This window comes from Podarcis raffonei, chromosome 10, assembly GCF_027172205.1.
Source record: "Podarcis raffonei isolate rPodRaf1 chromosome 10, rPodRaf1.pri, whole genome shotgun sequence".
Classification (NCBI taxonomy): domain Eukaryota; kingdom Metazoa; phylum Chordata; class Lepidosauria; order Squamata; family Lacertidae; genus Podarcis; species Podarcis raffonei.
Window position 1 is genome coordinate 14446979 of NC_070611.1, and position 11686 is coordinate 14458664.

Consider the following 11686-nt stretch of genomic DNA (forward strand, 5'->3'; position numbering starts at 1 on the left):
ATGTGAGGTGAGGTGGTGTGGTGTCATGCCCTGGCCTTCCATGAAGCTGTGGAGTCTTGTATCACTGTAAGTAGTGTGGGGTCCTCCTCCTTTTTAAGACAAGGGTTGGAGAATGGAAAGCCCTAGGCCACCTCATAAGGCTAAGTAAAGCAAGGAGCAACATCTTCCAGGAAATGTTCAGATAATTTCTTCCCAACTGCCCTCCGTTCTTTTTTTCAGGAGGGTTTCATTTTGCCCCTAGTAGCTCAACAAATGGATAAAAGGTCCCCTCTCAAAATGATCAGCAGATGCCTCCAGTACTCTAACCATTTGATCATGACAATCATGAACTAGGGAAGATCTGCCTTTTCCCGGAAGAGTAGTAGCAGGAGCAGGTCTGCAGCAGTGCAAAAGCAACATGTTTGCTAAGAAGCCAAGTCTCCGCTGAAAAAGATATAATGGACAGTGAGAATTGGGTCCATACATAGGAAAGAAATACGGATAGGTACATTGACCCTGAATCTGTTCTGTGCACAAGAGAGGTGTGATGCATGCAGTAACCAAAGAGGAGGAGGAGGAGGAGGAGGAGGAGGAGGAGGAGGAGGAGGAGGAGGAGGAAGAGGAGGAGGAGGAGGAGGAGGAGGAGGAGGAGGAGGAGGAGGAGGAGGAGGAAGAGGAGGAGGAGGAGGAGGAGGAGGAAGAGGAGGAGGAGGAGGAGGAGGAGGAGGAGGAGGAGGAGGAGGAGAAGAAGAAGAAGAAGAAGAAGAAGAAGAAGAAGAAGAAGAAGAAGGTGGTGATAAAGGACCCCTGGACAGTTAAGTCCAGTTGAATTCAACTATGGGGTGCAGTGCTCCTCTCGCTTTCAGGCCAAGGGAGCCAGCGTTTGTCCGCAGACAGCTTTCCGGGTCAAATGGCCAGCATGCTTAAACCACTTCTGGCTCAATGGGACACCGTGACGGAAGCCAGAGCGCACAGAAACATACAAATAATAATATTTGTACCGTGCCCATCTGACTGGGTTGCCCCGGCCCCTCTGGGCAGCTTCCAACACATATAAAAATACAATAAAATATTACACATTACAAAGTTTCCCTATAAAGGGCTGCCTTCAGATGTCCTCTAAATCTCAGAAGGCTTATGGGAACTTGCCACAGGTGGAATGCAGTGTGTATCCTGAGGACCATGGTGAACACTTTTAGTTAGGTGACCTATACATTTATAAGTGAGGATATATTTACTGTTATTAGTAGCGTGCAAAGCAATCTGGAAAATGATGTTCCAGAAAGTCTTGATTGGGCTAAAAGAGGTGGCTTCTGGGGCAAGTGACTATATAAACTATTTAGCTTTGGGGAAGGGAACTACAAACTACTGACCACTTGTTAAGCGGATATGTTTACCAGCAAGTGGATATGTGAGTTCTTGTCAGGGTGATTCTTAACCTTGCAGTGGTGCAATTTAGCAAGATAACATGCAAAGAGTAGTAATTAGAGTCTCTACCTGGAAATATGCTGCTACCGAATGAAAATTGAAATTTCTGTCCAGAGCCATCATTACATCCTTGTTGTGGTAAATCCAAGGCTTTGAATCCATTAACCTTTCATTGTATGGCGCTACCATCCAGTGCTAAAGATTAGCTACTGACACATTTATCAAAGGATGATAAATGAGCTGTCCTTTTAGATGTCTGATTATTTGACCTTTATTCAGTTAAAAGCAAAAGGAGCTGACGATGTTAAGTGGCTGCCAGTTTAGAATGAAATTGAAACCTAGGAAATGAATGCTTGGAATTGTCTTCAGTGGTGTGAAGTTAGGCCATCAATTTAAGTTTAAATTAAACAAAACAAAATCAGATGTAAACCGTTATTTCATTAATGCGGTTGTTATGGAGAAAAACAGAAGTGCCATGTTATTTTAGACGTCCTTTCTCTTTCGCAGAGAACCAAATCCATTAATGTTACTGACTATCACTTGGCAAGTCCTGAGTTCTAAAAACAACCTTAGGATGAAAGTAATTCCCCTCCCTGCCGGTATGCACTTAATAAGAGCTGTCTGACCAGAGAAGCACATGAAACCATAACATAATAGTTTGTCGTTTTTAACCAGAATGGAAAATGCTAGAGCGTGTTCTCCCTTATAGAGAGCACGTGTTGGGATGGGGTCCACCAGGCCACCCCTCTGTTGCCAGGCAGGGTTATTAAGGAGGCCTAAGGCAACGATTGGATGGCTGGGTTGCTGGGGTAAAAGTTATGTTGCAATTTTGGTGGGAGGGATCGATGGTTTTAAATGCTTTGCACGCAGCTTGGAGCTTCCTCTTTTGCTGTGTGCAACAGATCACCCGCCCACCCGCCCTATAATTTAGGGCTTTTGCATTGACCTTGCTATGCCTGTCATGGGGTCGTCTGCCGTTGGGGCAGGGGCCTAGGAGAAATTTTGTCCATCTGGCTGATTGGCTGGTGCCATTTGGTTTTTTCCTACTGCGTAGCAAATCGTCACAACTTGTAAGGTTGCGGTTAGGCATTGGTTATCAATTGGTTGGTGGAGGGGTTAGGATAGGCTGGGCCTGCCCCTCCAAGGTTGCAGCAGAAAGGGAATACCGTTAAAGGAATCCAGGGGCTTGCCATCTTTTCGTCCAAATCCCTGGAATGGGGCTAGGGCTGGCAAGCCCTGGGGAGCATGCGAGGAGAGGTGAGGGCCTGGGACCCAGCTCCATTTCTCCCCAATATTGCTTTCCCTTACTGGCTTTCGGTGGTGCCCGGAAGTCAGTTCTGTCCCCAGGCGGGGGGACAGATAGTCTTTAACCAATGCCTATACAACCATTCACATGATGTATTTCAATAAAGTTGTGGCCATAATTATGCCAAAAACCTTAAACAAAAATTACGTGTGTGTTGTGAGTTATTTGAGGAGTGGCTTGGTGACCTCGACACACAACTGGCTCCATGCTTGATGCAGTTAAACATCTCGAACCATATTATCCATCTTGCTTTAAGACTTGATCACATTTCTATTGACTGAATCAATTTCATACACTTTCATGGCAATGGCCAAGGTTAATCCGATTAATAAATAAGAACACTTTAATTCTGTTTTTAGAGATGAAAGCATGTTGAATAAATAGTCAATAATTATGAAAAGCCTGTAGGACCTTTATTATTAGTTAGAGATAATAACACAAAACACAGACCTTCCCCCCAAAAAAAATCTATGTAGCTTTTTTACGTTAAAATAATTATCTATGTTCTCACTGTTCCAGAAGCATGCTGTAATATGCCCAGAGGAAGGAAGGCATGGCACTGAACTGAGATCCATGGAAATTTGCATAGCCAATGCAAATGTGCAGGTTTTCATTAAGATACATCTATTCCCTGCCTAGATGAGTATTTTATCTAAATGAACTACGGTGCATACAGAAATTCTATCAAGTTTAATTTAAAATGCTATTATGAAACTGATATGCAGAATTGTTGCTAACCCAGGTGGTTAGTTAAAGCAGAGTATCTCTGCATTAAGATACTGGCTTTATTCAGAAGGAAAGAAAAAAATAAATCAAAACCAGGAAAGATAACAAGGCCCAATTTCACTCTTCATGAGACCCTCAGATGCAACATAGCTCATGGAATTGTTGACCACTACTCATGGTTTGTTGGACGTAATTAATGATGATCTGTTTAGCTTGCTTCTGTTCTGGAAAGAAGTGGTGTGGTGGTGGTGGTGAATAACTTTATTGTAGTGATTTATAACCAGTCTTTCAATAAGGACTACCGGACCAAGTTCAAGATCCTTGTATTAATGTAGAAAGCCCTGAGCAACTTAGGTCCATAATACCTTAAAGGTATGTTATGTTAAGTCCAGTCACGGACAACTCTGGGGTTTTTACATGAGTAGAATGCGTGCTTTTATTTAAAATGCATCTCTGGGTTATTTGTGGGGCATAGGAATTCATTCGTTTTTTTTCTTCAAAATATAGTACGCCCCCCCACACACACAATGTGTGAGGGACAGTGGACCGGCCCCCTGCTGAAAAAGTTTGCTGACCCCTGGAATAGGACATCCTTATTTTCATTGGAGAAATATTGGAGCGTATGCATTCACAATGTTTTACTTAAAAAATGAGATCATACAGGGATGACATGGAGACTATACCATTGTACAACCATAGATCTGAATTAGCCAACAAGAGACATGCACGTAAAATTAAAAATGAAGGTGGCATTTTCAGTGAAGCTGGGGGAATCATGCAATTCAAATACAGACAACAAACTATAACCCCCAGAAGCAAAATGCTAATATAAATCATCAATAGCTTGGAAGCCATAAAAGAAGTTATGGCAAGTATTATTGATGAAAGGAACAAACTGTCATAGAGAGTAAATGCCATGTGAAAACCTACTCCACCATTTAGCCCTAAAACAAAGAACAAATATATAATAGGTGGTGTCCATTGCTGATTTATGACTGTTATAACTGACGTATTGCAGCACAGTTGGGGGAAAAAGAAGTTTACCCTAGGTGCTGTTGCTAAGATTCCATCTTCTGCGGTATATTCTTTTAGGCAAAGATTTTAAAATCTTTGCCTGCTGAAATTATTCACTTTTACAAAATACCAATGGCTTTATCTGGCAACAACAAAACAAACTGGCGCCTGTGTTTAGATAGTTTGGCATCAACAAATGATACCATGTCTTACATGATCAAGATAGCAATCTATAACATCAGCTCCAGGCACACTTCTCATAGAAGAATAAATAACCCAAAACGATTCCAGGCAGGAACCGCAGGGGTTTGAAAGTCTCTTCCATTGCTTATTTTCTTTTCCCCAATTAGAACTCTGTTATGAACAAAACAAAAACAAAAAACACCCTCAAGTTAGAGAACTAAATTGCAAAATAATAATTGCCAATAACTTGATCTCTGTTCAGAGCTGGGAGATGACTAATAAGATATTCCAAACATATAAATATTTGGAATTTTGGAATTCCAATTTTGTTGCTGATTATTAATTGCCTGGAATAAAGAAATGGTTTTCTGACTCATTATTGTGGATCTCCGGGAAACAGGAAAAGGGAGAGTCAAAGAATTTCAAGCAGCTGCAAATTATATTGAAAACGCCAACCCCCTATTTTTCTGAGATTTGCAATACCAGTTTGGAATGAGATTGCTAAGGACCCTAAGGATCATCTAGTCCACCACCCCCTGAAATGTGGGAATATGCAACTGTCCCATTCTCAGGTTTGAGTATGGCCCATTTAAGGGTGGAGACAAAATCACTCACCACCTGAGACAATCCTGTCCAGCGTCAGTATGTTTAGAATCAGAGTCCACCAGAAACAGATGGTCAAGTTGTAGCTAAGCCATGTATGAAGGACTAGTTGAAGGAGAAATGTGGTTCTCCTTTGACATTTCAAAAGTCCCAGACATTTAAAGGTGAATCTACCTAACTTTCATTTCCCCAAACAATCCATCTTTTGAAATTTGCTCTTCCCGAAATTTTGTGATGCACTTTTCCAGCCAAGTTATGTGTACTAAAATTACATTATTAGGGTAAGGTATAGAAATGTGTATATTAGTGAAAATAACATAGCAACGTGAGGAGCAGCGCTTTTGTAAAAATGTGTATATTTGGCAAAAGTGCATACAAAATATTGGAAGAAATTTGCGTTAAATTCTTGATGAATTTTCACGATGATTTTTTAAAAATGCGAACTGATGTGGAAATGCAGAGGATTGAACATAAGATTGGGAAACTAAGTAACTGAGTGTGCATACTCAGGCACTCAGGGACCTACATATGCAGAGGATTCAATTGTTTTCCTTAATAAAGTGAATATATTTTGTTTGGTGGGTGAAAGCCACACACCAAGTGGTGCGAAGTCATTATGCTAGCTTCTTGGCAACTGAGCCACTGTTGCTTCTTGTGGCGGGTGGGAAGACAGTAGGGAGGTTGATGTGTGTTGCGTTCTGAGGCCAAAGGAAAGGACCGGACCCTGATTAAAATAAGACATGAGGCTTTGACCAGCAAGGCTCTCGGAGAAAGTGCGTACACCACTCCCCTCACCAGGCCATTTTATTAGCAAAAGAATCCTTTACACAGTGCTCATAAGAACCAATCAGATTTCCTCTGAGCATTCAAACCAACCCCAAGTGGGGACAAAGTTAAACTGTAAACACTAGTTAGGCATGCATACTTTGGAGTAAATGAATGAAAACAACAAAGGAGTGTATTCAGCAACCCCAGAGGTCATAAACAATCAGTACACATGATAAGAAGGATGACCAGGAGGACAGTGACCATTATCACCTTAATGTGAAACCTGTTTCCTGGCCCTAAGATTAACATCCTAAGATTAATATATAAGAAAAGCTACATAGACGAAACTGCCCATTATCTTTGAGGACCCAGGATGTCTGCCTGTCTAAGTGTGTACGTGACTTGTGAAGATAGAGAAATGGGCAGTAGAGGAAAGAGGCATGAATGTAGAATCTTATGAGATTTAATCAGAATTTATCGTCAATATATCAAACCCAGTCAACACAATGCATTCATCGTGGACATGATGGCTTGATGTATATTTTATAATTCCTCATGGTAATCCCATCTGATCCCTACAGATGTGCTGTAAAAGCGCTGCAGGGTCCAGTCTTCTGCCATTGCAGGAGTACCACACTAACAATGTAGTCTTTCATTCATGCAAGTCACTGCTTGATTCAGCCCTTAGCTGCCTGCTTTAAGTGAGATTGGGTAAAGCTGTAAGGTAAAAAAGGTAAAGGACCCCTGACAGTGAAGTCCAGCCGCGAACGACTCTGGGGTTGCGGCGCTCATCTTGCTTTACTGGCCAAAGGAGCCGACATTTGTTCGCAGACAGTTTTTCCCGGTCATGTGGCCAGCATGACTAAGCCGCTTCCGGCGAAACCAGAGCAACGCACGGAAACACCGTTTACCTTCCCACTGGAGTGGTACCTATTTATCTACTTGCACTTTGGCATGCTTTCGAACTGCTAGGCTGGCAGGAGCAGGGACCGAGCAATCGGAGCTTACCCCGTCACAGGGATTCGAACCGCCAACCTTCCGATTGGCCCTAGGCTCAGTGGTTTAGTGGTTTAGACCACAGTGCCACCCGTGCTGTAAATAACTGCTTAATAAACACTTCCTATTTATTTGTGGTTAATTGCTACCCTCCTCTCAAAACTAGAGAATCAGAGCTGTGGTGATTACCGGTGGAGTTTATTTCATTAACCAAACTGAAAAGATGTAACAAGGGCTCAAAAGTCCAATGGCTATCATTAAATAACTGGGATTCTTTTCTTTCAAAAAACACTAATTTGGAGTTGGCGTGTCATGCACAAATGTCCAATTAATAACATTTCCCAATCAGTATTTATGCCAGTTGTCAGTTCTGCGCTCAGGGGCATTTCAGAGATTGGAGATTAATATGTCAGAGAACCCTACTTTCCCCTTTGCATATACATACCCCAGGAAATCAGTATTTAATCTGGAACCATCTACAGCAAAGGATGGTATAGTGTTGTTGTTTTTAAAAATATATATATTAATATGTCTCTCATGTGTTATGGGGAATGTCATTAGTACACAAGCCTGTGGTTCCTAGCTCACATTGCATATAAAATAGCCCTGGATAAGAGAGTTTATTGAATAGCTAAAAAGGTAAAGGTAGAGGACCCCTGACAGTTAAGTCCAGTCGTGAACGACTCTGGGGTTGCGGTGCTCATCTCACTTTATTGTCCGAGGGAGCCGACATTTGTCTGCAGACAGTTTTTCTGGGTCATGTGGCCAGCAGGACTAAGCTGCTTCTGGCGAAACCAGAGCAGCGCATGGAAACGCCGTTTACCTTCCCGCCAAAGCAGTACCTATTTATCTACTTGCACTTTGACATGCTTTTGAACTGCTAGGTTGGCAGGAATGAATAGCTACTAGTCTGTATTTCTCTTGAGAGTCACTGTTTAGCTTTTAACAAATTACATCACTCGGCGTTCAGTCTTTAGGCATCTTAGGTTTGGCAAGCACATGCCTGAATGAAAGGGAAAGCCAGTGGAGGTGAGATTATCCTACACATGTTAAACAGCTGTACAGTGGTACCTCGGGTTAAGTACTTAATTCGTTCCGGAGGTCCGTTCTTAACCTGAAACTGTTCTTAACCTGAAGCACCACTTTAGCTAATGGGACCTCCTGCTGCTGCCGCGCCGCCACTGCACAATTTCTGTTCTCATCCTGAAGCAAAGTTCTTAACCTGAGGTACTATTTCTGGGTTAGCCTAGTCTGTAACCTGAAGCGAATGTAACCTGAAGCGAATGTAACCTGAAGCGTATATAACCCAAGGTACCACTGTATCCTTCTTCTGGGAAACCTGAAGTAATAGAATCTTTCAAACAGGCAAACCAGTATAATTCAGTCTTGAACACGTGAGGCCCTTTTTGTGTGTCCCCTCCGCAAGAGATCAGGAGGGTGGCAACACGAGAAAGGGACTTTTCTGCAGTGGCTCCTGATTTGTGGGATGCTATCCCCAGGGAAGATCAGTTGATGCCTTCATTATACACCTTTTGGCGACAGGTGGAAATATTCCTCTTAAACTAGGCCTTTGGTAGATTAACATCCTATACTCTTTTAAACATGCTTGTGGGAAGGGAAGGGGGAAGGGGGTTTATTGGGAGGGAGTCTGCATTTTTATCAGATCTACGGAGGAAGTGCTGTAAAATGAATGAATGAATGAATGAATGAATGAAAATGCATTTGTCAGGGGCTCAGGAGCAGAAGCACAGGGGAGAGAGGAAATGGAGAGCGAAGAGGAAGAATCTGAGGGTAGCGTAGGGGAGTATGACAGTGACCCGAGAGATTCCATGAGCTTCTCCAGCGAATCAGAAGATTCCCAGAAGGGGGCGCCGATGGTCAGGGCTAGGGGGGTCCCAGGGGGGACGCACCAGAAACAAGGGGCCAGCGGGGACTCCCAAAGCAGCAGCGGGAGATCAGGACCAGCTTCCCCACCAGAGCGTAGTGGGGGGGAAGAGTCCCAGGTGTCAGGACCAGCGTCTCCTCCAGCGGGGAGAGAAGATGAGTCAGGGCTTACCACGCCTCTATTGGAGAGTGGTGGAACGGAGGGGAGGTCAGTTCCAGCTAGCCTCCCCGAAGGGGGAAGCAGTGACAGGAGCAGTGTAACGGTCAGGAGGAAGGTTGCCGGCTGGGCGCGCGCGCCAAGTTCGAATGTACAGGCGCGCGGGACAGCAGAAAACCCGGATTGGGAACCAGGTCCTAAAGCCCGCCGGAGGCAGGGGGAAGACTCAGGGGACTCAGCGTCAGAAGAGTCTAGGAAGGGCGAGACCCCGACGGACAGGCGGAACCAGAGGAGGAAAGAGCAAAGGAAGAGGTGGAGCAAGGCTAGAGTCTTAAACTGGTGTCTGGGGGGAGGAGATTCAGACGGAGCTTCAGCGGTCTAGAGTTTGAGACGTAGAGCTGCATGCTGCGGCTGTGAAAGCGAAACTGAACTTCAATAAAGACTTTCGTACATAACAACGAACCAGCGTTGGTCCTTTGTGAGCTGGGACCTCGGGCAGCTCTGACAGCATTTCTCTCTCATTTTTGCAAGTTTCATCCAAATTTGTTTGTGGCTAGATGATGCTCTTGGTTTCTCCTACTTCGGAGACTACCACAACCAAATTCATAGATAACGATAACGATCTTATCTCTCTCTTTAAAGGCATTGTTTAAGAGCAGATGGCAATGGCAATGCTTAGTGGGGAATATTGTCTTCTAGAATTCATTTTGGATTCTGTCAGTAATTCTAAAGTGTTACATTCCCTGCTATCAATGCCTCTGCAGAGCATTAAGCTTTTATGAAAGTAAAAGTTAATTACATATGATGACTAAACTCCAGGGATCATAATTAGCTAGAGTGAATGACTGCACATCGGTAATTAAATGTCATTCCACTTCATCGTACCAATCTTGAAACCCAGCCCTTAAAATGTCATAGGTTCTGGCTTCAGCTATATCTATAGGTCTGCCTCCTAAAGAATCACAAATGTTAAACACTGGGCAGACCTTTGTTAAGTAGAAGCAATAATTAATAATTATGTGTCCGGGGCATCACTTACACAGTAGACAGATCAAACATTTTTCTAGGGTTTTCGGGGGCAGGAGGTAAGGCATGGCTGAGATAGATCTGTTTTGGGTTGCCTTTTCAAATTTATGCATGAGTTCTCCCCCCACCCTTCTGATTATTTTCTGCATGACAGCGTGGCTGAATTGCTGCCACAGTATTTGACCACTGAAATCTCTAAAAATAAATCACCACACGTAAAGCACTGATTAATGGTATGCGGGGCTGAGGATTTCATACAAACAAAGAATCATTTGCGACAGTGCACAGACGATTTGCCTCAGTGAAGCAAACATTCGCCAGCGTGGCTGAAAAAGACCTGTGTGGCGTCGTTCACTGCACATTGTTTATAGAAGTACTGACACACAAACTGGCCCCATTGAACCTACAGATGCTCTAAGTTCCTTCTTATTTAATCAATGCCTTCTTGTTGAAGGTCCTTGTGGATTAAAAAGGTAAAGGTAAAGGACCCCTGACAGTTAAGTCCAGTCACGAACGACTCTGGGGTTGCAGCGCTCATCTCGCTTTACTGACCGAGGGAGCCGACGTTTATCCGCAGACAGTTTTTCCAGGTCATATGGCCAGCAGGACTAAGCCATTTCTGGTGAAACCAGAGCAGCGCACGGAAATGCCATTTACCTTCCTGCCGGAGCGGTACCTATTTATCTACTTGCACTTGACGTGCTTTTGAACTGCTAGGTGGGCAGGAGCTGGGACCAAGCAACGGGAACTCACCCCGTCACGGGGATTCAAACCACCGACCTTCCAATCAGCAAGCCCTGCCTGCCGCTGTCAATAAAATTGGGCCTGATTTTATCCCATCACTGTTGTATAGTCTGGTTATTTTGCTGCTCTCATGGGTCACATAATGCACCAGCCTGGGCAAAGTTGAAGACATACCCCTTTTTCCTGGCCTTTGTCACCTGAGATATATGTTTTAGACTCCATTATTCTCTTTGTAGATTGTGTTAACTGATGTTAATACTTTTTTTACATTCTCATACTCCTTCTTTGGAGATGCGGGTGGCACTGTGGGTTAAACCAAAGAGCCTAGGACCCAGAAGCTGTACACCAGCTCCGTCGGCCAATAAAGCGAGATGAGCACCACAACCCCAGAGTTGGTCACAACTGGACCTAATGGTCAGGGGTCCCTTTACCTTTACTCCTTCTTCGAAGGAGAGTTGCAGTGTGATAAATTTGCCCCCACACTAAAGGGTGAGAATGGCATTCTCATGGAATAAGTTGTGGGTCAACCTAGACTTTATCTATTACCATAGCATAGATTCATTTCCAGATTTCAACACTTCCCTTAGTCATAGAAGGTTTTGTTTTTTTGTGTGTGTTTTTTTTCAAAATACCATTTGGCATATTGATTGAATAAGTGAAACTATAATTGCCACGATGAAATGCATTCCACTTTCATTTTGCTGGATTAAGTAGCCTACTACCATATGTCATCATTTCTTCTCTTTCAACTCACCACCTGAGACAATCCTGTCCGGTGCCAGTATGGTCAGAATCAGAGTCCAACAGGAACAGATGGTCTAGTTGTAGCTAAGCCAAGTGTGGAGGACTAGTTGAAGGAGAAATGTGGTTCT